Here is a 24,791-nt window from a genome sequence, read left to right as displayed (position 1 = left end):
AAAGAAAGAAAGAAGTGAGCAACCAGACCAAGAAACAAACCCACCAGTGATAACAAGTGCTAAAAAGTATACAGGAAAAAAAAAAAAAATGGACAGAAAGAACCCTAGGACAAATGGTAAAAGCAAAGCTATACAGACAAAATCACACAAAGAAGCATACAAATACTCACAAAAAGAGAAAAAGGAAAGAAATATATATATATCTATATATATAAAAAAAGGAACAGAGCAACCAAATCAATAAACAAATCTACCAATGATAATAAACTCTAAATACTAAACTAAGATAAATGGAAAACCAGAAACAAATTAGATGCAGAAAGCAAACCCCAAGTCTACAGTTGCTCCCAAAGTCCACCGCATCAATTTTGGGATGATTTGTTGTCCATTTAGGTATTCCAGAGATGCAGTGTATACCAAGTTGATTGTGGAGATTTAATCCGATGCTCCTGAGGCTGCTGGGAGAGATTTCCCTTTCTCTTCTTTGTTCGCACAGCTCCTGGGTTCGGCTTTGGATTTGGCCTCGCCTCTGTGTGTAGGTCGCGTGTCTATTCCCCACCCATACAGGATGGGGTTAAAGGAGCAGCTGATTAGGTGGCTCTGGCTCACTCAGGCTGGGGGGAGGGAGGGGTATGGAATGCGGGGCAAGCCTGCATCGGCAGAGGCAAGTGTGATGTTGTAACAGCCTGAGGTGCGCCATGTGTTCTCTTGGGGAACTTGTCCCTGGATCGCGGAACCCTGGCTGTGGCGGGCTGCACAGGCTCCCAGGATGGGAGGTGTGGATGGTGACCTGTGCTTGCACACAGGCTTCTTGGTGGTTGCAGCAGCAGCCTTAGCGTCTCATGCCTATCTCTGGTGTCTGCTCTGATAGCTGCGCTCGTGCCTGTCTCTGCAGCTCTTTTAGGCAGTGCTCTGAATCCCTTCTCCTGGCACTCCCCAAAACAATGGTCTCTTGCCTCTTAGGCAGTTCCAGACTTTCTCCTGGACTCCTCCCGGCTAGCTGTGGCGCACTAGCCGCCTTCAGGCTGTGTTCACGCAGCCAACCCCAGTCCTCTCCCTGGGATCTGACCTCCGAAGCCCGAGCCTCAGCTCCCAGCCCCACCTGCCCCAGTGGGTGAACAGACAAGCCTCTCAGGCTGGTGAGTGCTGGTCGGCCCTGATCCTCCGTGCGCGAATCTCACCGCTTTGCTCTCTGCACCCCTGTTGCTGCGCTCTCCTCCGTGGCTCCGAAGCTTCCCCTCCGCCCACCTCCTATCTCCACCAGTGAAGGGGCTTCCTAGTGTGTGGAAACATTTCCTCCTTCACAGCTCCCTCCCAGAGGTGCAGGTCCTGTCCCTATTTTTTTGTCTCTGTTTTTCCTTTTTACTTTTGCCCTACCCAGGTACGTGGAGAGTTTCTTGCCTTGTGGGAGTCTGAGGTCTTCTGCCGGCATACAGTAGGTGTTCTGCAGGAGTTGTTCCACATGTAGATGTATTTCTCATGTATTTGTGGGGAGGAAGGTGATCTCCACGTCTTACTCCTCCGCCACCTTGTAGGTCTCCTGATACATCAGTTTTAACAATACCTAATTCTAGGTTGTGAGATAATGGGTAATGTATTTTAAAAAATCTTTTTAATTACCTGTATTTGATTTTTTTCAAATGAACATGTATTATTTTTGTAATAAAAATAAAGATTAAAAAAGAGAAAAAACATTGTGTCACTAACACATAGTCTTCTAACACATGACAATTTATTTCACTAATTAATCTAGGTGGTTTCCAGTTTTTCCCTATTATAAAAATGCTGCATTGAATCAGGTAGAGTTTTGTTTATTTGGTTTTTTCTTAGAAAGGCATCTTTGACTATTTGAGTGACTCAGTGTGGTCGTTTTTAATTTTGTGTTTGTCTTTCCTTTTCAATATATTTTAAAGGAAGGAATGTTCACATTCCCTCTTTTCTACCTCTTTATAAAATGTCCTTGTATTTCCAGAATAGATTGAGCTCTAAGGCAAATTGGAATTCTGATTTTCTGGACATTCATGAAATGAGATAATCATGCCAAATTGCAAATGGATTGCAGGTGGTGTTGCAAGCGCTCTCCATCCTTAAGAGGACAGTTCATACAAAAGCTAAAGGTGAACTACCCAAACTGAAAATGCTCTTTAAAATATCAGACATTTTACATTTTCTCACTTGACCATCAAAACAAAACCAAACTAAATCAGAAAGAACATTTCTTTACTGCACATTCAGTGTGCCAACACATTCCTTTATATTAAAAATGAAAAGACCTTAAAATACCCTAACAGATAGCAAAGCCTTAGAGAGCAAGTTTACATGCAGGGCTGGAGATATTCATTAAAATTGTAATTAGACTCACGACTAAATTCATTCACAGTAGAAACTTTGCTTGTAAGTGTTGCTACAGGAAGAAACCTCCAGTCTGAAAATTAGTTCAGCAGTCCGAGCGATTTTAATTATGCAGAGTTGATTATCTCTAGAGAAGGAAACCTTTATTGCAGCAACAGAATGAAAATCTTTTTTCCCCTTTTTTGGTTTCCTGAGCTAATATGAGGTGCATATTTTGATAACCAAATGTTTCTCTAGGCAAGGAAAATGTGAGAAAATGTGCACAGCAGGAGAGCAGAAGTTATTAAATGGCCACCCAGAAGATAAGATACACAATGCCCAGCTCAGCATGTTTCTTTCATTTCAGTGGATCCCTTTATTTGGATAAAGGCAAAGGGAGTGAAATGGCATTTATTTAACATCTACTATGTGCAATCGCTTGTGATAAGCGGTTTCTTTTTTCCAGGTCTCCCTTTGTATCACTATTTCCATTTTATAGATGAAGAAACTGGTAATCAGGGAAGTTAAATGACTCTCATAAAAAGGGGGCTAAATGCTCAGTGTGACCCCAAAGCCTGCCTCTTTTCACTCTTGTCATTAGGAAGAAGAAATCCAACAGGGACTTTCAAAGTTGCTCTTACTCATTCAAGTGTATGCTCTCACACTATGTGCTTCCTTTTGTGCTGTCACACACTCTTTTGGCGAAGGCTTGCACCCTACCCAACCCTGCCTCAAACCAGCCAGTCTAAGTGCAGCTGAGGGCAAAGCCTCTACAGATCTGGCTCCATTTCCGCCTATGGTCAAAAGCTCAGAAGCTGCGGAGCTGTTGGGTGCTGCGCTAGTGGAAAGGGGCTGGATGTGTAGTCGGGAAACCTGATTTCTGCTCCCAGATCACAGACCTATGAGCTGTGGGATTTGGGGAAAATCGTTTTGCCTCTCTGGAGTTACATTTCTCCTCTGTCAGAGGAGCAGGAGGTGGGCTTGATGATGGGAGAGGTTCTCACAGCAGAAATGTTCCAGGATGCCCTGAGGCTCTCATTGTGTTTTCAAAGCAACCAAGGAAGGGCAGTCTCCCTGGAACCCTTGGGCTTCCTCTTCTCCAGAGCCCAAAGCCATGCTGAGCATACATTTTAAAAAAATAATTAGAACAAATGTCAAACAGTAGAGAGAAGAATATAATGAACTCTCATATACTCATCATGTAGATTTAACAATTGTTTACATTTTCCACATTGATTGTATGTCTATCTTTGTCCTGAAATTTAAAGCAAATTACAGACACGATGTCATATCAGCCATGAAAACTTCAGCATACATATCTAAAAAGTAAAGGCCATTTTCCTATATAAAATCACATAATTTTCACAGCTAATCCAAATAATAGTTTCTTCAAATAGTCAAATAAGGGCTTCCCTGGTGGCGCAGTGGTTGAGAGTCCGCCTGCGGATGCAGGGAACACAGGTTCGTGCCCCGGTCCGGGAGGATCCCACGTGCTGCGGAGCGGCTGGGCCCGTGAGCCTTGGCCGCTGAGCCTGCGCCGGAGCCTGTGCTCCGCGGCAGGAGAGGCCACAACAGTGAGAGGCCCGAGTACCGCAAAAAAAAAAAAAAAAAAAAAAAACCAAACAAATAGTCAAATAACCAGTTCATGCTCAAATTTCTCCAGCCGCCCCCCTAATATTACAGTTGGGTTGTCTAAAGCAGGATCCAATCACTGTCCATACATCACATGTGGTTATGTCTCTTAAATCTTTTTAAATCTCATACAGTCTCTCTCTATTTTTTTTAAATGGCATTGACTTGTTGAAGATTTCAGAGAAACTGGGGCTTACTGTTCTGTCCAAAGTCTCTCTTTCTGAATTTTCTGATTGCTCCTTCATGGTGTTAGTTTTTTTGTTCCTAAGTCCTACATAAACTGAAAATTAGATCTACACATTTGAATAGATCCAAGGTAAATGTTTCCTCAAGAACACTTCATGGATGACACTGTGTCCTTCGTATTTAATCACTTTGGGAGGCAATTAGGTAGTGGCACTTGATCCCGCCCCTGTGAAGTGACCGTCCCCTTGTGACCAGCATGTAGGCTGTGGGTGATATATCGCCATCAGGTCAACATCCAGTTCACCATCAACCTTTCACCTAAGGGTCTTAGTATCAGTGATAATCTCTGCCTAAATCAATTATTTCATTAGTAGCTGAGAAATGAATTTGTAATTTGACATTTCCTTCTCTATTTACTAGCTGACATTCTTGTATAGAGAAGAACTTACCAAGGGCTCATCTTGACAAAGGCAGGGTCTATGTCCCCAAGGTTGGACTCCTTGACTTCTTGCATTTAATCTCGTACCAGGTTTTTCCTTAATTGACTTGAATTTGGATTTGAGAAGGGTGTTTTTCTCAGCATTGCCGGATTCAGGATTCCCTTTTCAATTAGCCATGGCTTCTGAGGAAAACAAAGGCAAACCTCACTCATAAAATTGGAAAGATTTCCTTTTTGTCTTAAATGCCAATGAATCTCACTAGGAAACAAGCAATGCAATGCCTCTAGGATATCTTGAAAGTATACATTTTTCCACAAGGCTTACACAGAAGATAAAGCATTATCTTCCCCCAGAACAACTTCCTTTTCACAGATTAAACATTTAACTTCTGACGTATCAATTGCAGGCATGCTAGCAAGATTCCTAGTAGACATAGGCTAGGTCAGCTTGTTGCTGCTGCCTTTGCTGTTACCTGGGAGATGTCTTCTTGTTTTCTCCTTGTGGGTTATAGGCATCTTGCTACACTCTTCTCAAAAGGTCCAAAAGATGTGAACATTTACAGATGACTACAGTTTGAGTCTCTGGTCAATGATGATGTGAATTCCAACAGTTTAGAGCTTCCACGTAACCATTAGGGGAGAAAGTGAAGAGCCCTGTAAAATAATGCACAGGCAGGATATCTTCATGAGATGGCTCCTCTTAATTGATGATGTATAAGCAAGAAATCACTAAGAACATTTATCCTCTAAAATAGAGATAGATACCATATAATCTAGCAATCCCACTCCTGGGTATATATCTGGAGAAAATCATAATTCAAAAAGATACATGTACCCTAATGTCCATTGCAGCACTATTTAGAATAGCCAAGACATGGAAGCAACCTAAATGTGCACTGACAGATGAATGGATAAGAAGCTGTGGTATATATATATAAATGGAATATTATTCAGCCTTTAAAAAGAATGGAATATTATTCAGCCATAAAAAGAATGAAATAATGCCATTTGCAGCAACATGGATGGACCTAGAGATTATCATACCAAGTGAAGTAAGCCAGATAAAGAAAGACAAATATCATATGATATTGCTTATATGTGGAATCTAAGAAAATGATACAAATGAACTTATATACAAAACAGAAATAGACCCACAGACATAGAAAACAAAATTATGGTTACCAAAGGGGAAAGGGGAGGAGAGGGATAAATTAGGAGTTTGGGATTAATATATACACAATACTATTTATAAAATAGATAACCAACAAGAACCCACTGTATAGCACAGAGAACTATACTAAATATTTTGTAATAACCTAAAAAGGAAAAGAATATATATGTATCTGAATCACTTTGCTATACACCTGAAACTAACACAACATTGTAAATCAACTATATTTCAATAATAATAATAATAAAGAACATGTCCTGAAGTATCTGGACTTCAGGCCTCCAAATCTTAAATGGAGAACCTAGATTAAGCCCTGAGATGTACCCTGACCATCAGAAATAAAATAAGAGGGCTTGTACTTTGATAAAACTAAAGGTTCTTTGCAGGGGTACCACATGGGCTGTGCTTAATGAGTTCTCTGAGATGGTGTAACTGGGAGTTAGGTAGACTCCAATTTCAACCACAACCTTTACCAGCCGGGTCAATTTATTAACCTTTTTGAAGCTCAGGTGTCTTATTCGTATATAGCTGGAGTCCCGTGTGAGCAGAAGTTGGCATTCATCGATGTCTTTGTGATCTGATGAATCCATGGACCTATCCTGCTAGGAGTCACTTGGCATGAGGGATTTTGGTCCAAGGAGAATGGGAGCAGAGGTTTTTGCAGGTGCCCGAGTGTGGGGAGGGAAAGGTGAGGCTTATATGGGGCCTGTGTTGGATGATGGCTTTTAAGCGTCAGGTCTCAGTCTCAAGGCTGTATCTAAACTGCAGGTAATGGTGACCAGAATTTGAGGGGATGTTTTCATATGGCCCTGAAGATGAACCTTTGGGGCTCAGGAGTCAAAATGAGATGCATAGTGGGTGGACATTCCCCATACTCCTGTGTGGAGCTTAGCATGGCTGTGGTATAGTGAGTACAGCAGCAAACAAGGCCTACTTTGGCCACTTAAGAGCTGATAATTTTTGGAGTTTCATAGGGTGAGATGCTTGGCAGAAACACCAGTTTTCTCCCAAGGGCAGCCAGTAGAGGGGACCTGAGGTGAGGTGCTGACTTCAAATGTTTTCATGGGCAACAGGCCTCCTGGAGTGCCCAGAGCTTGAGAAGGATGCTGTGAGATGAGAAGAAACACTCCAGCATCCTAAAGATCCAGTAGAAAGGGCACAGAAGGGCATGCATGGTTTACATTATAAGTATTAATATTGGTTTGAGCCTATTTGCATTTACAGACTTGTGTGATACTCTTGCTAGGGATAGATTTACAGGAGTTTGGCCAAATGCAAAGAATTGCCTTGGGATTAAATAAAGCAAGGAAAGAATCTAACCCAATACTTTGCACAAAGCAGCAGTTTAACAGTCATTAGCTCCCTCGTGTTTTATTTTTATCTCCATCTCCATGGAGATATATGAGGTCTTCTTCTGAGGTCTAATGCTTTGGTTAAGCGTTACCATTATTATGTTCATATTTATTTAGTTTGCTGAGTTTTCTATACAAGAACACATTTTCTTATTGCCCTTTTGAGCCCTTTCCATTCTTAGAAACAATGGCAATAACAACTAAATATGGGTGGCCTTCCATTAAAATCCGACGACGGTAAATGGAACTAGGTAAAAAAATTTGTCCAGATTAAAGCAATAAATGTACTCCCATATTCTTGTTAATGGACAGATACCCAACCTTCATGACTTTCTCTTCCAGTCGTGCAAGAGGCAAAGGTAATTTAGAAACACTCTCGCTGTCTTTGTCACGCTGTTGACAAAAGGCTCAGAGAAAAAACCTAATACGCCTTCATTGACAATAAACATGAAAAAGCCCTAAGACGTGCAAAGCAAGGTCTATAATTTAGTGCAAATTTTTTAACCTGAATATATCATGCCTGTTAATTTTCTTAGTGCCAAAGAAAGGCTAGGCTGTTCCTGGAATAGGATGACTCTTTCTACCTGTTTCCCAAAGGGCTTTGATGATGTTAGGAAGTAGTGCTCTCTGATAAGGTCAGGCAGAAATTGTCCAGTGAATACTAATGATGGGAAAGGATAATTTCTTTTGGATCTGAATCCAGGTCTGGTCATTTGGCTTGAAGAATCCAACTGAGTCCACTGAAAGCACGCTGCAAGTACATTTTCTAAATTATAGTAAGAACTCTCTCATTAAGGCTCTCTCTTGTGCTTTCTTTCCCTCTCAGGTGAACTCCTGCTTCCCTTTAAGTGCAAATTCAATCCTCTCCCACCATCTCCATGGAGCTGACCATCCATCTTCCATGATGCTTCTGCATGCTGTAAGTACCTCTGTTAGGGCACCTGTCATGCATATTATAGATTTTTGTTTTCATGTCTGTATCCCTCACTGGAGACTTACCTCCCTGATAGGAGGGCTTCATTTTACTATTATTTTATTCCCAAAACTGAACTCTGTTTTTACCTGCAGAGTACTGTGTGTTAAATATTTGCTGAAGTGACCTCATAGAATCTCAGGTTTGGAAGGAAACTTTTTCATCATTCTAGGAAACATAAAATAGTGGAGTAGATAACATCTGAGCACCACCTCCCCTCATTTAGTAGAGAGGGTTACAAGGCTGGGTCAGGATCGCAAAGTGAGCTAACGGCAAGCAGAGGCCAGAATAACTGTTGAATGTTATCAGTTGCTTTGAGAAAAGAGTGGGTTGTATCTTCCAGTTAGTTGGCCAGGTTTCTTCATTGCAAAACTTTCTTGTGAAGTTCCAAAACTGAGTTATGATATGCAGCATGTCCCAAACATATTTCCCCATGGAACCCTTTCCTCATATCATCTCATTGAACTGGTGTTCCCCAAAACACACTTTGGAAAACATAGTTGTGGTAGACAGAATAATGACCCCCTCTCAAATGTTCAAGTTACAGTCCCCAGAACCTGTAAATATGTTACAGGACAAAGGGGGAATTAACATGTTGGATGGAATTAAATTCGATAATCAGATGACATTAAAATACGAAGATTATCCTGGATTATGTTGAGTGGGCCCAATGTAATCAGGTCCTTGAAAGTGGAAGAAGGAGGCAGAAGAGGAGTTAGAGTGATGCAATGTGGGAAGAACTCAACCCACTACTGTGGGCTTTGAAGAAGGAAGGGGCCACAAACCAAGGAATGCAGGTGGCCTTCAGAAGCTGGAAAGGGCATGGAAATGGATTATTTCCTAGAGTCTTGAGAAAGGAAATGTAGCCATGCCCATGTCCTGATTAGAGCCCAGTGATAACTGTGTCAGACTTCTGACCTCCAGAACTGTAATATAATAAATTTATGTTGTTTTAAGCTACTAAGTTTGTGGTAATTTGTTATATTAGCAAAAGACAATTCATAAAAAGTTCTAGTGTCACAAGGTGCATGTTTACTGTGCTCCCCCATAAGCCTGGGAATTATCAGTAATCATGATTATATTATTTGTATTCATGTCTCTATGGTGAGGTGGAATGATTCTCCTAAATGGTTGCAAACTGACGCCTGAAAACCATATTTTCTTCTATTTTTATAACTTTTGCTGAATTCCATTCTTTAGAAGCAAGTCACTAGATCCAGCCCACACTCTAAGTGGGGAGATTCCACAAGGACATGGGTACCAGAAGACAGGGATCATTGGGAGACATTATGGAAGCTGCTTACCATAGACAGAAAGGAATTCGTGAAGTTTTTTCTAATTTTTATATTTCTACTTTTACCATTGTTTTTGAAAGCCTCTTGAAATTCTACCAAAGGTAAGGTGACCATATAGTTTATCATCCAAGCCAGAACTCTTTTGAGATAATGAAATGGGGGGTGCTATAAATAAGTACAAAAGGGGCAACAAGTATAAAACAGACTGCCCCTGGAAACCCAGATGTATGGTCACCCCAGTCAAAGGTCATATTTCTGGATGTCTTTCTCAGCCACTAGCACAATGCCAATATATAACAAATATTTAATATATACCTACACATGGAACAGCAAAATGATTCTAAGATACACAGAGGTACTTGGGCCTCTAAATGTTTGGTTCTCAAGCATCTTTCATCCATCATAGTCTAACTAGGGAGGCTAAGAAACCCAACTACCACATTTAATCCTACTTTTCAGTAAGAAGGTAAATCTATGACAACACAGAGATTTCACTTTAGGAATAAATTCCAACAGAAGAGTGTGTTGAATTACATAGTCATTGGCTTTGGCATTTGATCTCATAAACACAAGGCCATGTGGTGTATGATGAAGAGCTAGCTGGGTTTCTGGCATGGGAGAAATCCTGGGCTCTAATCCTAATTCTGAAATTTAGTAGGCATGTTAGTTTGGGCAAATAACCTGACCCTTCTAAACCTTAGATTGCTTGTTTAGAAATGGCATTTAATTGAATGTGACAGTATTCACAAAACAGTACATTTATTCAACACATCAACAAATATTTGAGCATTTACTATGTGCCAACACATAGCTCCTGGAAACTAGAGTCCTGGAATATTCTTTTTTTTTTAATTTCAGTTTTATTGAGATACAGTTGACATACAGCACTGTATAAGTTTAAGGTATACAGCATACAGCATGTCCCATACAAGATTTGGGATGTACTTATGCTAAAAATTATTCAGTCAGTATTTATCTGAAATTTAATTTTACCTGGGTGACCTATTTTTTAATTTTTAGTTTTAATTTTAGTAAAAGATGCATAGCATAAAGTTTACCATCTTTACCATTTTTAAGTGTATAATTCAATAGTGTTAAGTATATTCACATTGTTATGCAACCAATCTGCAAACTTTTTCATACCACAAAACTGAAAGTCTATACTCATTAAACAGAAAACTTCCATTCCCTCCTCCTCCTAGCCTCTGGAAACCACCAGTCTTTCTGTTTCTATGAATTTGACTACACTAGATTATCTCATATAAGTGGAATCATAAAGTTATATTTGTTTTTCTGTGACTGTTTCATTTCACTCTATGTTGTAGCATGTGTCATAATTTCCTTCCTTTTTAAGGCTGAAAAACATTTCATTGTATGTATACAGCACATTTGTTTATCCAGTTATCCACTGATGGACACTTGAGTTGCTTCCACTTCTTAGCTATTGTAAATAGCTGCTATGAACATGGGTGTGCAAATATCATTTCAAGATCCATACATTTTTACACCCAGAAGTGGGATTGCTGGATCATATAGTGATTCTATTTTTATTTTTTTGAGGAACCTCTATATCGTTTTCCATAGTGGCTTTATGATTTTACATGTCTACCAACAATCCACAAGGGTTCCTATTTCTCTACATCCTCACCAACACCTTTTTTTCTGGTAGTCATCCTAATAAGTGTGAGGTGATATAGTAGTTTTGATTTTGCATTTCCCTAATGATTAGTGATGTTGAGCATCTTTTCATGTGCTTTTTGGCCATTTGTATATCCTCTTTAGAGAAATGTCTAAAGTCCTTTGCCCTTTCATGAATTGGGTCATTTGCATTGTTTGGTTGTTGTTTTAGGAGTTCTTTATATATCCTGGGTATTAACTCCAGATAAGATGTGATTTATAAATGTTTTCTCTGATTCTGTAGATTGCTTTTTCCCCCTTTTGATTGTGTCCTTTGATTCACAGAAGTTTTGAGTTTTGATGTAGTCCGGTTGATCTATTTTTACTTTTATTGCATGTGCTTTTGGTGTCATTTCCAAGAAATCTTTGGAAATTCTAATGTCATGAAGCCTTTCCCCTACGTTTTCTTCTAAGAGTTTTGTTATTTAGCTCATACATTTAGGTCCTTGATCCACTTTGAGTTAATTTTTTTGTACATGGCATAAGGTAAGAGTCCGACTTAACTCTTTTGCATGTGGATATCCAGTTTTCTCAACATCACTTGTTGAAAAGACTGTCCTTTTCCCATTGAGTGGTCTTGGCATCCTTGCTAAAGATTATTTGATTATATACATGAAGATTTATTTCTTGGCTCTCTATTCTATCCCATTGGTCTATATATCTGTCTTTATGCCAGTACCACACTGTTTTGATTACTGTAGCTTTGTAATAAGATTTGAAGTTAGGAAGTGTGATACCTCTAACTTTGTTCTTTTCTTACAAGATTGTTTGGCTAGTCTCTTGAGACTCAATGTAAATTTTAACATAAAATTTTTTATTTTTGATGAAATTTATCTATTTCTGCAAAAAATACCACTGGGAAGTGATAGGCATTGCATTAAGTATGTAGATAGCTTTGTGTAGTAGAGACATTTAACAATATTAAATCTTCCAGTTCAGGAATGTGGATGTCTTACTATTTATTTGTGTCTTTTAAAATTCTTTCAGCAATGTTCCACAGTTTTTAGTGAACAAGTCTTTCACCTTGGTTAATTTTATTCACAGGAATTTTATTCTTTTCGGTGCTATTGTAAATGAAATTGTTTTCTTAATTTAATTTCCAAATTGCTCATTGTCAGTGGATAGAAACATAACTGATTTTTTGTTGTTGTTGATTATGTATCCAGATTTTCATGGAATCTTTAGGGTTTTCTACACATAAGATTATGCCATCTACAGAGATTGTTTTACTTCTTCCTTTTTGTTTTGTTTTTGTTTTTGGGTTTTTTTGCGGTATGTGGGCCTCTCACTGTTGTGGTGTCTCCCGTTGCGGAGCACAGCCTCCGGACGTGCAGGCTCAGCGACCATGGCTCACGGGCCCAGCAGCTCTGCGGCATGTGTGATCCTCCTGGACCGGGGCACGAACCCGTGTCCCCTGCATCGGCAGGCGGACTCTCAACCACTGTGCCACCAGGGAAGCCCTACTTCTTCCCTTTTAATTTGGATGCTTTTTATTACCTTTTCTTGCCTAACAGCTCTGGCTATGACTTCCAATAATATGTTGAATAGAAGGAGCAAAAGGGGCTTCCATGTTTTGTTCCTCATCTTAGAGAAAAAGATTTTATTTTGAGTATGATGTTAGCTGTGAATTTTTCATATACGATCTTTATAATGTTAGGGTAGTTTCCTTCTATTACTAGTTTGTTGAGTGTTTTTTTTTTTAATCATGGAAAGGTGTTGAATTTTGTAAAATACTTTTTCTGTATCAATTGATATGATCACTTGTCACCCCCCACTCTTTATTCTGTTAATGTAGTATATTACACTGATTAATTTTTTTTTCTTTTTTTTTTGTGGTACGTGGGCCGCTCACTGCTGTGGCCTCTCTCGTTGTGGAGCACAGGCTCCGGACGCGCAGGCTCAGCGGCCATGGCTCATGGGCCCAGCCGCTCCGCGGCATGTGGGATCTTCCTGGACCTGGGTATGAAACCATGTCCCCTGCATCGGCAGGCGGACTCTCAACCACTGTGCCACCAGGGAAGCCCACACACTGATTAATTTTTATACATTGAACCATCTTTGCATTCCAATAATAAATCCCATTTAATCATGGTGTAAAATCCTTGTAATGTGCTATTGAATATGATTTACCAGTATTTTGTTGAGTAATTTGGCATTAACATTCATCGGGGATATTGGTCTATAGTTTGTTTGTTTTTTTTCTCTTGTAGTATTTTTGACTTTAGTATCAGGGTAATGCTGGCCTCAAAGGGTGAGTTTGGAAGCATTTGCTCCCCTTCAATTTTTTGGAAGAGTTTGAGGAGGATGTTAAATCTTCTTTAAATTTTTGGTAGAATTCACCGGTGAAACCATATGGTCCCAGGCTTTCTTTGGAGTATCTGATTACTAGTTTAATCTCCTTACTAGTTATACATCTGTTCATATTTTGTATTTCTTCATGATTCAGTCTAGTAGGTTGTGTGTTTTTAGGACTTTGTTTCATTTAGTTATCGGAATTATTGGTGTATAATTGTTCATGGCATTCTCTTATAATCCTTTTTATTTTAGTAAAATTGGTTGAGATGTCCCCTCTTTCATTTCTGATTTGAGGCTTTTCTCTTTTTGTATTAGTTAATCTAGCTAAAGCTTTGTCACTTTTGTTAATCTTCTGAAAGAATCAACCACTGTTTTTTGTTGATTTTCTTTATTGTTTTTCTATTTTCTATTCCATTGATTTCTGCTCTAATCTTTATTATTTCTTTCCTTCTGCTAGCTTTGGATTTAGTTATTTCTTTCTTTTCTAGTTCTGAGATCTTTATTTTAACGTACATATTTACAGCTATAAATTTTTGCTCTTAGCACTGCTTTGGGTGACATGAATTTTTATTTGCTAAATGTGGCAACCCTACCTATAAACGTTTGTGACTTTTGACTTATATCTTCTCTTGTGCCTTCTCACTTTCTTACTCTGGTGAAACCAGCTGCCATGCTGTGAGTTGCTCTCTAAAGGTCAAAAAAACAGAGGTCTTAGCCCAACACTTAATGAGGAACTGACTCTTGTGAAAAACTGCCTGAAGGAACTTTAAAGTGGATCAACTTCTGGTTGAGTTTTAAGATGAATGCAGGCCTGGTCCACATCTTGGTTGAAGTTCTATGAGAGATCAGAGCCAAAGGATGCTGCTGAGCCATGGTTGGATTCCTGACTCACAGAAACTGAGATAATACATGTTTGTTGCTTTAAGCCACTAAATTTTGGGGTAATTTGTTATGAGTCAATAGGTAACTAACTGACACTGTGTCTTAACATTTTCTTTGTGTGTACTAGTACACTTTACATGGCTTTTACTTCTGTACATATTTTTCACAATCGTGAGAAATGTCCCTTGAGCATATATTTGATATGTGGGTTACTTAGGGACATGAATTAGAGAATCTGGCATAAAATTAGGTTATTTAAATGACAGTATAGATGCAATAAAGAATGCCTTGTGATTAGGCATTTTATTGGTAATAAAACAAATACATTTATAAGAATTTTCTTGGAACTGCTGGAGAACTTACTTCTGAGAGATTCAGCAGCAGAAAATAAAAATGAATCATACAATATTTATGGTGTTTAAAATGTGCTTTTTTCAACTTAGTGAACATAATAAAGAACAATGTAACATAATTTTTAAATCCTTGTATATATTGATTACACTAATTATGATGTAGTAATCAATCAAAGACTCCACAGTCATTCAAGATGAGGTCCACACATAGAGAACAGGCTTGTGGTTGCCAAGGGGGAGAAGGTTGGGGGAAGGAGGGAGTGGGAAGTTGGGGTTAGCAGATGTGAGCTATTGTATATAGAATGGATAAACAACAAGGTCCTACTGTATAGCACAGGGAACTATATTCAATATCCTATGATAAACAATAATGGAAAAGAATATAAAAAAGTAATGTATATATGTATAACTGAATCACTTGGCTATACAGCAGAAATTAACACAACATTGTAAATCAACTATGCTTCAATTTAAATAAATAAATAAATAAATAAATAGAAAGGTGAGGTCCACAAATATATCTACAGACGCAGAGATTTGTTCACAGTAAAGTGCTAGGTGAAAAAGGCAGGTTGATTGCAAAGTTTTGCTATCATAAACACTACTGTGATGAACATCTTTGTAGCAAAATTTTTGCACACATCCATGATTTTATTAGTCTTGGTTTTCCAGAGAAACAGAACCAACATGAGAGATACTTATTGTAAGGAATTTGCTCACATGATTTACAGAGGCTGAGAAGTCCATGGTCTGCCGGTGGCAAGCTGAAGACCCAGGAGAGTGAATGACATCATCCAGTATGAGTCCAAAGGTCTCAGAACCAGGAGAGCCAAGAGTGCCCCAGTCCAACTCTGAGTGCGAAGGCAGAAGACTGATGTCCCAGCTCAAAGACAGTCAGGTACAGAGAAAGAATTCTTTCCTACTCAGCCTTTTATTCTATTCAGGCTTTCAGTGGATCAGATAAAGTTTACCCACATTGGGGAGGGCAATCTGCTTTACTTAGTCTACGAATTCAAATGTTAATCTCATCCAGAAACATACTCACAGACACACCCAGAAATAATGTTTAACCAAATATCTGCGCACCCTGGGGTTCAGTCAGGTCAACACAAAAAAAGGCGTCAGGTGGTTATTTACTTAGAATGAATTCTTGGAAGTAAAATTGCAGGGTCCAGTGTATGCCACTTTTCAAGGGTTATGTCTTGGTTTAATCCATTTCTGACCATTCCGGGTGACCACGATAATGAATTTTATCCTTGTCTCCAGTGTCGGCTTGAACCTTTGCAAATCACTAACGCAGGCCTCATAGGAGGGTTTCATCAAACCTCTTGCCTCCAGCCTCTCTACCCTCTTTTCTAATGGAGTGGTTGGCTGGCTAAGTCTGCATCATTCTGCTTCTCTGCTAAATCTACTGCTAGGCAGTACTTTTTTTTTTTTTTTTTAACATTATATTGCTGACAGGTTCTGCATCAAATATATGTTTACCAGAGAGTATTCTTTGGTTAAAATACACCAGTTTTTCCCTGAGCGTGTGTTAAACAGAACACAACTGTTTATATTCAGGGGGAAACTAACCTGACTTTATCTGTAACTTAATTACCATGGAGTCCCATGTGTGGTCTGCAGAGCTGCATGAATTAATAATGCTGTAATTGCAGAGTTCACATACCAGGGATCGTTACAGCCCTTCTCTAGAGAGCCAGGCTAGCAAACAGGCTTTGCATTAACATATATTCTCTGAGTGGACTTTTTTTTTCTCCCTGAGGCATTTCCCACCTCCACCCCCCCAACCCCCTTTTTTATGTCCCTTTTACTCTCCTTGGAAGCAGCCTGTGGCATTCTTATAACTACTGTTTCTCCTCTGGGTGCCTGTTGAAATATCCCCCTAATATTTCTCCATTATAATGCGAGCCGTCATGAGCACAATGTCTTGTTGGTCTGCCTTTGCAGGACGAAGTGCAGAGCTATTCCATTACTCTGGCGTCCATCAGGACAATAAGCCACGAATCTTTTTCAGTGCAGCTCCAGACGGGGCCGCCTTTGTGCTGGAAGGCAGGGAGAGGCAGAAATGTTTCCCCAGTGTGGAGAGAAATCACACGCGGATCCTCAGGTTTCTTCCGCATGTGCCCTTTGAAATGAGTCATTGCCTCACTTTTAACGAGAGGCCGTGATTGGAAGGAAGGGAAGTTTTCTTTGGTGAAATGATTTAGTCGGAGAGATTGCCCAAGTCCATTAGGGAAAAGATTCCAATATGTGCTTAATTTTCTTTGGAGGATTTGCTAATGATTGGTGGGAGCCCCTGTTCTTATTTATTACTTACTTTTCTTAATAATGAAAAAGAGACCATATGTTGGGTGTGCTGCTTGCTGATAACTCACTTGCAGTAATGACTGGCACGTATGTATATTTTGTATGCTGTGCTATTACGGGGGAAATCCTAAACTCTATTAAGAAATTTGCAGCCTTTGAAGCTGGTACCACTTGGCCTTCAAGGTTTATGCTAATATCAGCTAAACATGTGAGGTGTTAAGTGTTTTATTATATTTTAGAAGAATTTTGAACACTTCTTACCTCACTAGAAACATCAAAATAAATTCCAGATGGATTAAAGAGTTAAACATTTAAAAACCTTAACTATTAGAAAATCTGGAAGAAAATAGATGTGAATATTTATCAAACCTCCTGAGGGGGAGAATTTTCTAAGCTTAGAATTGATGGAATAAATCACTAAGTATATGATTGATAGATCTGACTTCATAAAAATTTAAAACTTATATACATCAAAAAAAAATCACCAAGATTAAAAAGGAATCAACAAAACTGAGATAATGTTGCAGGAAGTTTAACAAAGGGTAACTTTTTAATAAATATAAATTTGGGAATACAAATACCAGGACCCCAGCAGATACGTGGAAAAGGACATAAATAGGTAAAAGACAAATGTGAAATATGTTGATAAATAACTGTGGAAATTTAAAAAAAAATTTCCTAGGTAACCAAATAAATGTAGATGAAACAAGAGTGAGGGGTTATTTTCCCCTTCCAAACTTTCCCTATCAAATTGTCTGATATTTAAAATGAAATAATAATATCTGGTGTTGATGAGGGTGTAGTGAAATGATCACTCTCATTCATTGATTAGGAGAAAGTTAACAGATAACATCCACTTTAAAAAATTTCCTTTAAAATAAAAATGAATTGAAAACAATTTTATATCACGGAACTTTAGAATGGTTTAAAAAATGTTCTTAAGTAAAATTTTTTTCTTCTAATTTTTTTCTAGTTTTTCTAAATTCTCTATAATAATCATGTATTACTTTTAACCTGAGGTAAATCCAAGTCTCAGCAACTTCAGCTGTATGGTGCCGCGGAGTCCTCAGTCACCTTTATTTCTTTTCTCTTTTTTTTTTTTTGCTAATGTCAGTTCTCATGCAGATACAGTTTTCTCTTTCTTGGAATCCAAGCCCTGAAGCTTCTACACATAGTCTTATAACCCCCTTTCCTGCCATTAGTATGTGAGTCTTTTCTGACAAGTTTAAGTCCTTTTTTTTGGCCTATGGCTCTACTTTCTCCTTCAAATTTGAATGTTTTCCCCATAAATCTACTTTTAACCCCAGCTTCTTTTTTATTAACTTTTGCACCTTTACGCCAAATGCTTACTTTCTCTGAACCTCAGTTTCCTCATCTACTCACTGTGCACAATAACCATATCTACCGGTCAGGGTAATCATGAGAATTTACAAAAATGAGAAAACATAAGTAAACGTCCTTTGCTAGCCTTGTGCTGTACGCCAATTTCACTGCTGTTCTGAATACTATCGTTTACCCCGTCTGTATTTGAATCTCAGTGGCCCCAAATGTAGCTGAGTATTTTCTATACGGGGTCCTGATGAACTGTTTCATTTGCACACCCAGCACCACTGGTAGAAGGACAACTTGGCTTTTGTCTTCATTTGGGAAAGCCTGGAGAGGAGAAGGATGTTTCACCTCTGCAGTTTTGGGGAGAGCGTGGTAGAATGTTCCATGCCCTGGAGTCGCTCCTGTTGGTGCAGATGGAAGGGGTTGTTGCAGATAGAAGAAGATGGTGCAGGACTGGAGCACAGTTAGCGGGGAGTGATGATTCTTGGGCCTTAGGGCAGAAGGTTGGAGAGTTTTGCCTTTGCTTCTTCGTCTCTTTATTTGTCCTGGGTCAGAATGACCTTGCTGCAGAGGGTCAGTTCATCTTCTCATGGAGTGATAGATTGGTGGATTGCCCTTGACTGAGTGCCCGCCATGATTCACTGGGCACCCCTAGTGCCAGGTCAGAGGTCAGAGACCAGGAAGGCAGGACTGCCCTTCAGGAACCTATAGACCAAGGGAGGAACATTGACCTGTATTAACCTATGGTTACCATCAATGTGGCTCCTGCTGCACGTGTGGTCAAGTGCACAGAAGAGCTGGCTGCCAAGTCTGACCAGGGTGCAGGAGAGGCAGAGACAAGGACAGGCTAGGGATGGCTTTACAGAGGAAAAAGCCCTCAGAATGAGCTTTGAAAGGTGCAGAGTATTATTCTAGATAAAGAGGTGAGTTAGACAGATATTCCATTCAGTGGGGAAAGTTCATGCAGAGCCATAGTAGGGTGCAAAACTGTAGCATAAGGTGATGGTGAGGACTCAGTGTGTCTGGAATACAGCGTGGTGGGACAGATGGGTGTAAGGTGGCAGAGGGTGAGGTTGGCAAGGGCTCACCACTGGGGACAATGTTTATCTTGAAAAGAAACTATAAATCCACAATCTGTTATCCAAAATCCTTGGGGTCAGATGTGCTTTTGGAGTTAGAATTTTTCCGAATTTAGAATGTAATATGGTAATTATATGTATATATCATACATATCCCCAGTGGGGCCTGGGGCAGCACCCTGTAATAATCCTATTAGTTATTCTGACACTGAATAGTCACATCCAAGAAAGAAAGAAAATAAAGAGCCTTACCTTAGTTTAGATCAAGTTTCGCTACCAAATATGTATGAATAAACTTTGAATTTCAGAGATTATTGAATTTTGAAATCAAGGGTAAGGAGCTTAGTAGGTTTTTCTTTTTTAAAAAAACTGAGGGCAATAGGTGGTCATTAAAAGACTCTGCACAGGGAAGTGTTATAATATTAATTGAGTGATAGAAAAATGTATGTGCAGCCTTTGTAGAGGGTGAATTGGAGGAGAAGCCCAACAGAATCTGTGATTTTCCCCTGCTTTCTTCTCCTGACCCTGTTTCTTTCTTCGAACCTCGTTTCGACACTTCCTTTGATCACTTCCTGGTGCTCTCCCTCCAGATCCGTGTCTCACACTCTGTATGTCGACTCCTCACATGTTAGTCCTCCTTCCTGGGGAGAGTAAGTTTCCATTCATCTTAAACCCCATCTGCCCCAGGGTCTTCCCCTGCTTGTATTGGAAGCCCCTGTCCTTTCTTCCTCAGAGTCCACTTGTCTTTCATTTGCCAATCATCTTCCCTTAGCATTCAGAACTCTGGCATTCCCTAAGGGATCTAAGAGGGCATTTGTAGGTAAGGAAATAGGGGCCCAGAGCGGGATGGAACAGAGCAAAATGGCATTCAAGGTGGTTCTAGAGCCCAACTGCTATGGACTGAATGTTTGTGTCCCTTCAAAATCCATACGTTGAAGCCTAGTCTCCAATGTGATGGGATTTGGAGGTGGGGCCTTTGGACAGTAATTAGGTCATGGGGGTGGAACTCTCATGAATGGGGTTAGTGTCCTTATAAGAAGAGATGTGAGAGAGATGATTACTCTCTCTCCCTTGTGAGGAAGACAGCCATCTACAAATCAGGAAGAGGGATCTCATGAGAACCAACCATGCTGGCACCCTGATCTCAGACTTCCAGCTTCCACCACCATGAGAAATAATGTCTGCTGTTTAAGCCACCCATTCTATGGTATTTGTTATAGCAGCCTGAACTCACTAACACACCAGTTGTCCTTGACCCTATTCCACAGTCCTTTCCTCTTCACTGTGCTGTTGGTGAGTTGTAGCATTCTAAGACTTTAGTGTGTACCTGAGCTGACTGTTATTTTTGAGGGACAATTTGAAGGCAGTGTTTGGTGGTTTCTTTTTTATTTTATTCTTCATGATGCTTGACAAGATACCAAAGAAATTGTGGTTTAGATTCTAAGTTAACCTTTTATACTTGATCTTTCTAGCATTTATGAGCTGGAGTCACTATTTCATTCTTAACCAATGATGTTTTGATATACAACAGTATAGTTATTGTTTCTGAATGATTATTTTACAACTTTTAGTTGCATTTTACTAGCTAAAGAGAAGACAGTTTGGCATGATAAGAACTGACCACAGAAGAAATGCTATAGAGATCTTCATTATGATGCTGAATCTTCCTTTCCTTTAACGATGAAAAGGAGAGGGTAGGAAGGAAGCTTGTGGAATACTTCTAAAATAACACATCAATTAAAGACTATTATGTAAATAAAATATTGCCTTTTGGCACATAATTTAATGAACATTCAGTTACTAGATAGAAATGTTAAAAAGAGAAGAGGAAAGAGAAAAATGTTAATCTATAAGCAGATTTCAAATGCCCTAAGCAATGTATTTTTTTCAGCTATTTTATTTTCCTTTGCCTATTGAATTTTCCCTAGCCATTGGAAAAGGAATTACTCCCACAATACTTTGCGATAGGCACATATGAACTATCCTTAAACATATTTCAGGTTATCTATAAATAGCTCACCAGAACAGCACTGTGCTCTTCTTGGGAGTCAGAAAAGCAAGGCAAAAGCCTGAGATCAGCAAAGCCTGTCAGAATATTTCAGGAGAAGAAGTTTCACACGTTTAGGTCTGGTAATCTCATTTTGGGTCTGATTGTTGGGGGTTTTCTGGTCTGGTTGTTGGAGCTTGTTGGGTGCCTGACGGATGACCGCAGATAGTTCCTCTATCAAGAACTCAAGAGAAGAGCTTGATCTTAGTTCTGCCACTTGCTAGCCTTGTGACCTTGGGCATGTAACTTTTTCTTCTAGCCACAGTTTCATCATATGGCAAACTGATACACCTGCCTCAAAAGACTGTTGCAGAGTCTCAAGAAGATAATATGGAAATATATAGTGTTGCACTCAGCACAGAGAAGATGCTCAACAGATGTTGGTCTAATAAGGCCTCGTGACATAGTGAGAAAAGTATGGTTTTTGGACTCATGGGCCCTGGGTGCAAAGCCTGCTCCCCCATTTACCCAAGGGGTAAATTAGAGTTAAGTTCCTTAAATTTTCCAAGACTCAGTTTCCTCATCTACAAAATCATGATAACAAATTGATGAGATAATGATGCTAAGGGTTCAACATTATTATTAAACAAGATTTATTAAGTTCCTATTGTCAACTAGCACTGTTCTGAGCACTGGGGATAGAATAGTACATGAGACTTATTTCTTGCCCTTATGTGCTCAGATCCTAATTCTGGAGATGGATAATTGAACAGACAGTTATATTAGAGTGTGATAAGTACCATATGGGTCATGACAAGGCTCAAGTGTGAACAACCATTAGGGAACCCAATCCAGAATTGGGGAGTTACAGAGAGATTTTTAAAAGAAGTGATTGCTCAGATGGAACCTGAAAAAAATTCATGAGTTGGCTGGTTGAAGTGTGACTGGAAAGAGTTTGTTATGCAAAAGCATTATCTACAATGCTTTATATTTCTCGCTTAATCCTCATGATGATCCTAAGAAGATGGTTTTATTATTACCCCAATTTTATAGATGAGGAAACTAACGATTAGAGAGCCATGTCCAGATTGACTCTAGAAGGTCCCTTGTGAAGTTTTTGTACAGCTCATGACAACTCTCTTTCTTTTATGAACGCCTTCCCTTCCCTTCCCCACGATGGGGTCGCTAGCAGTGGGTTTCTGCCTTATATAACCATTCCTATCTATGGTTGATTAGATCAAGGATGAACATCTGACCAAGGCTTGACTACATACATTATCTTACCATTCTATGATGCAAATGCTATTTATGCTGAAATTGTTTAAGTAAGGAAACATAGAGGTTAACTTTAAATATAACCTCAGAAAAATAATACACTCAAAATACCATGCACAGTGCCTGGAACATAATAGATAAGAATGAATGTTAGGTTTATTTCCCCTTATATCCCTTGTTCAGTAGAGTCACAAACAACATGCTGAATTCAACCTAACACCAGCATGGTCAACATATGAGGATCATGTTTTTCCTCACTTATGTTCCCAATTCAGATGTTAACTCTACATTCCAAATTATCGTCAAAAGGTGATTTCTCCTTTATTCAATACCTATTCACTAAAAACTATTTCATTAACTGACAGCTTCTAGAATTTTCCATCGATGGCAATAGAAGCTCCAGGTGATCATATCTTTTCCATTTCCTTGTGAAGCTAAGAAAGGGTGAGAAAGAAATTTACTTTACCAAGAAAATAACAGTGCTCTCAGCAATGCAAATTGAAGAAAACTAAATTACACTTGAACTAAATTAATCTGTATGAATTAGACTGACATTTAAATTGTTTTCTTTGTATGAATTTTATTATAGTCACCCCAAACATCCTGCTGTATGGGGTGTTAAGTGGTCCATGAATAAAGCCAAAATGCCAAAATTAATAATAGCACAGCTGTGCACAGAGCAAAATTTGAGCTTTAACTCCATTATGATTTTCCTTTTTACAGACTGAATATTGTCACACATATCTTAAGTTTGGGCAAAGGATTTGAGAAGGATGAACCTTCAGACATAGAGCAAGTCATGGATTAGGTACCAAGGTAAGATTAGAACGGATGGGGGCAAGTTATCAGCTTCCTGATGGCATAGAAACCACCTTTCCTTCACAGCTCACTCAGCCCCAATGCTCTGAGCATGCTCTGTCACATCTTGTTATTGGTAAAGCTGCATGTTAACTTCAAACTCCCAGATACAGCCATGCAGCTGGCTCTGCAGTCTCTACTCTAGATTCCTTAATAGTCCTAAGACATCTGGGTTAGTCCATGTTAGAATGACCACAGCCCAGCCCAAATGAAGCAAGATAATCATTCACTCTCTTAAGTGGACTTGATACAGCAAAACTTCCACAAATCCGTGAATGGGCTTCCAACCATTGGAGAGCTGTGTGCAAAGCCCATAGGACCATCCCTCCCAGGTCCACATCTTGTACTCCCCCCAGAATAATAATGCAATAGCCTCTTCCCCTACTGGGAGACATGAATAAGGTTCATATCATTTTATGAAAGCTGTCTGCAGCACTCACAATGTGCAAATTAGTAGAACAGCCAATATCCCTTCTTATCCTATCTTGAATTACCCCAGAACCTTGAGGTTTACTCTGGAGAGAAAATGTGGCAACCTATAAACCCATTCTCAGCCCCTGTTTTCTTCTATCATTACTTTTGTAGCTGTCACATGGCTTTCAGTTTGAAAACAGAAGATCATCGTGTGTCCTCCAGGCATCACACCTTTCTTCCTGAATGCCCTGTGCTGCTCTGGGCAACAGGCCATTCCATCTGGTGATAGAACATATGGAAGGGGAAAGGGAAACTCTTTCCTGAGTGTCACCTCTGGGTTCCTGCGTTCCAAGTAATTTAACAGGATACTGGACAAAGCCCTTTCTAGTGTTTGTGGAAGGACCTTTCTGCCTCCTCAGAGTTACATCAGCCAAGGACTCTCTGAGTCAACACTGACATAGACTCTGACATTATAACCCTTGGTCCTCTCACATGACAGCACCACCTTGTCCCCAGGATGCTGTGTAATAATCAGGTTCTAGAGCCCATGACCTCAGGGACCCTGAAACTATTCCCTTTCTACCTTCACATTTCTGCCCTGGAAGCAATGTCTTAGAAGTCCTTTGTCCTCTCTGTTTCAAGTCCCCATCCATTTCCTGCCACAGAATGAATAATACTGCTTTTGAGTTAAACACTGTTCAATCACATACCAATAGCAATGAAAAGAATGATCCCAAACATAGTGGTCCATGCATAAGGAAGGTATGAGGTAGGTTTTCTTAGTGTAATTTTATAGTAGAGGACACGGAGACCTAGAAACGTTGACTTGCTCAAGGACACACAGCTGAACCAGAGATAGACCCTGGGTCTGTCTGATTCCCAAACAATGACCCTGTAGTTTTGAGCATTATTTTGGGCATCATCATCCACTGAAACAAGGACAGGAAGGAATG

At 39.5% G+C, this 24,791-nt stretch overlaps 1 long non-coding RNA gene across 1 annotated transcript in view; it reads left to right on the top strand.

Annotated features, from left to right (window-relative positions):
• LOC137223125 (uncharacterized) overlaps positions 1-21,751 on the top strand; it is a 41,823-nt gene extending 20,072 nt beyond the window's left edge. The window contains exons 2-4 of the long non-coding RNA XR_010942727.1: positions 7,938-8,030; positions 15,318-15,484; positions 21,611-21,751. This is a non-coding gene — a long non-coding RNA (uncharacterized lncRNA). The remainder of the gene's footprint in view (positions 1-7,937; positions 8,031-15,317; positions 15,485-21,610) is intronic.
• The last annotated feature ends 3,040 nt before the right edge of the window (positions 21,752-24,791 follow it).

This window comes from Pseudorca crassidens, chromosome 4 (genome assembly GCF_039906515.1).
Source record: "Pseudorca crassidens isolate mPseCra1 chromosome 4, mPseCra1.hap1, whole genome shotgun sequence".
NCBI lineage: Eukaryota > Metazoa > Chordata > Mammalia > Artiodactyla > Delphinidae > Pseudorca > Pseudorca crassidens.
This window is presented reverse-complemented; position numbering and strand designations above follow the sequence as displayed.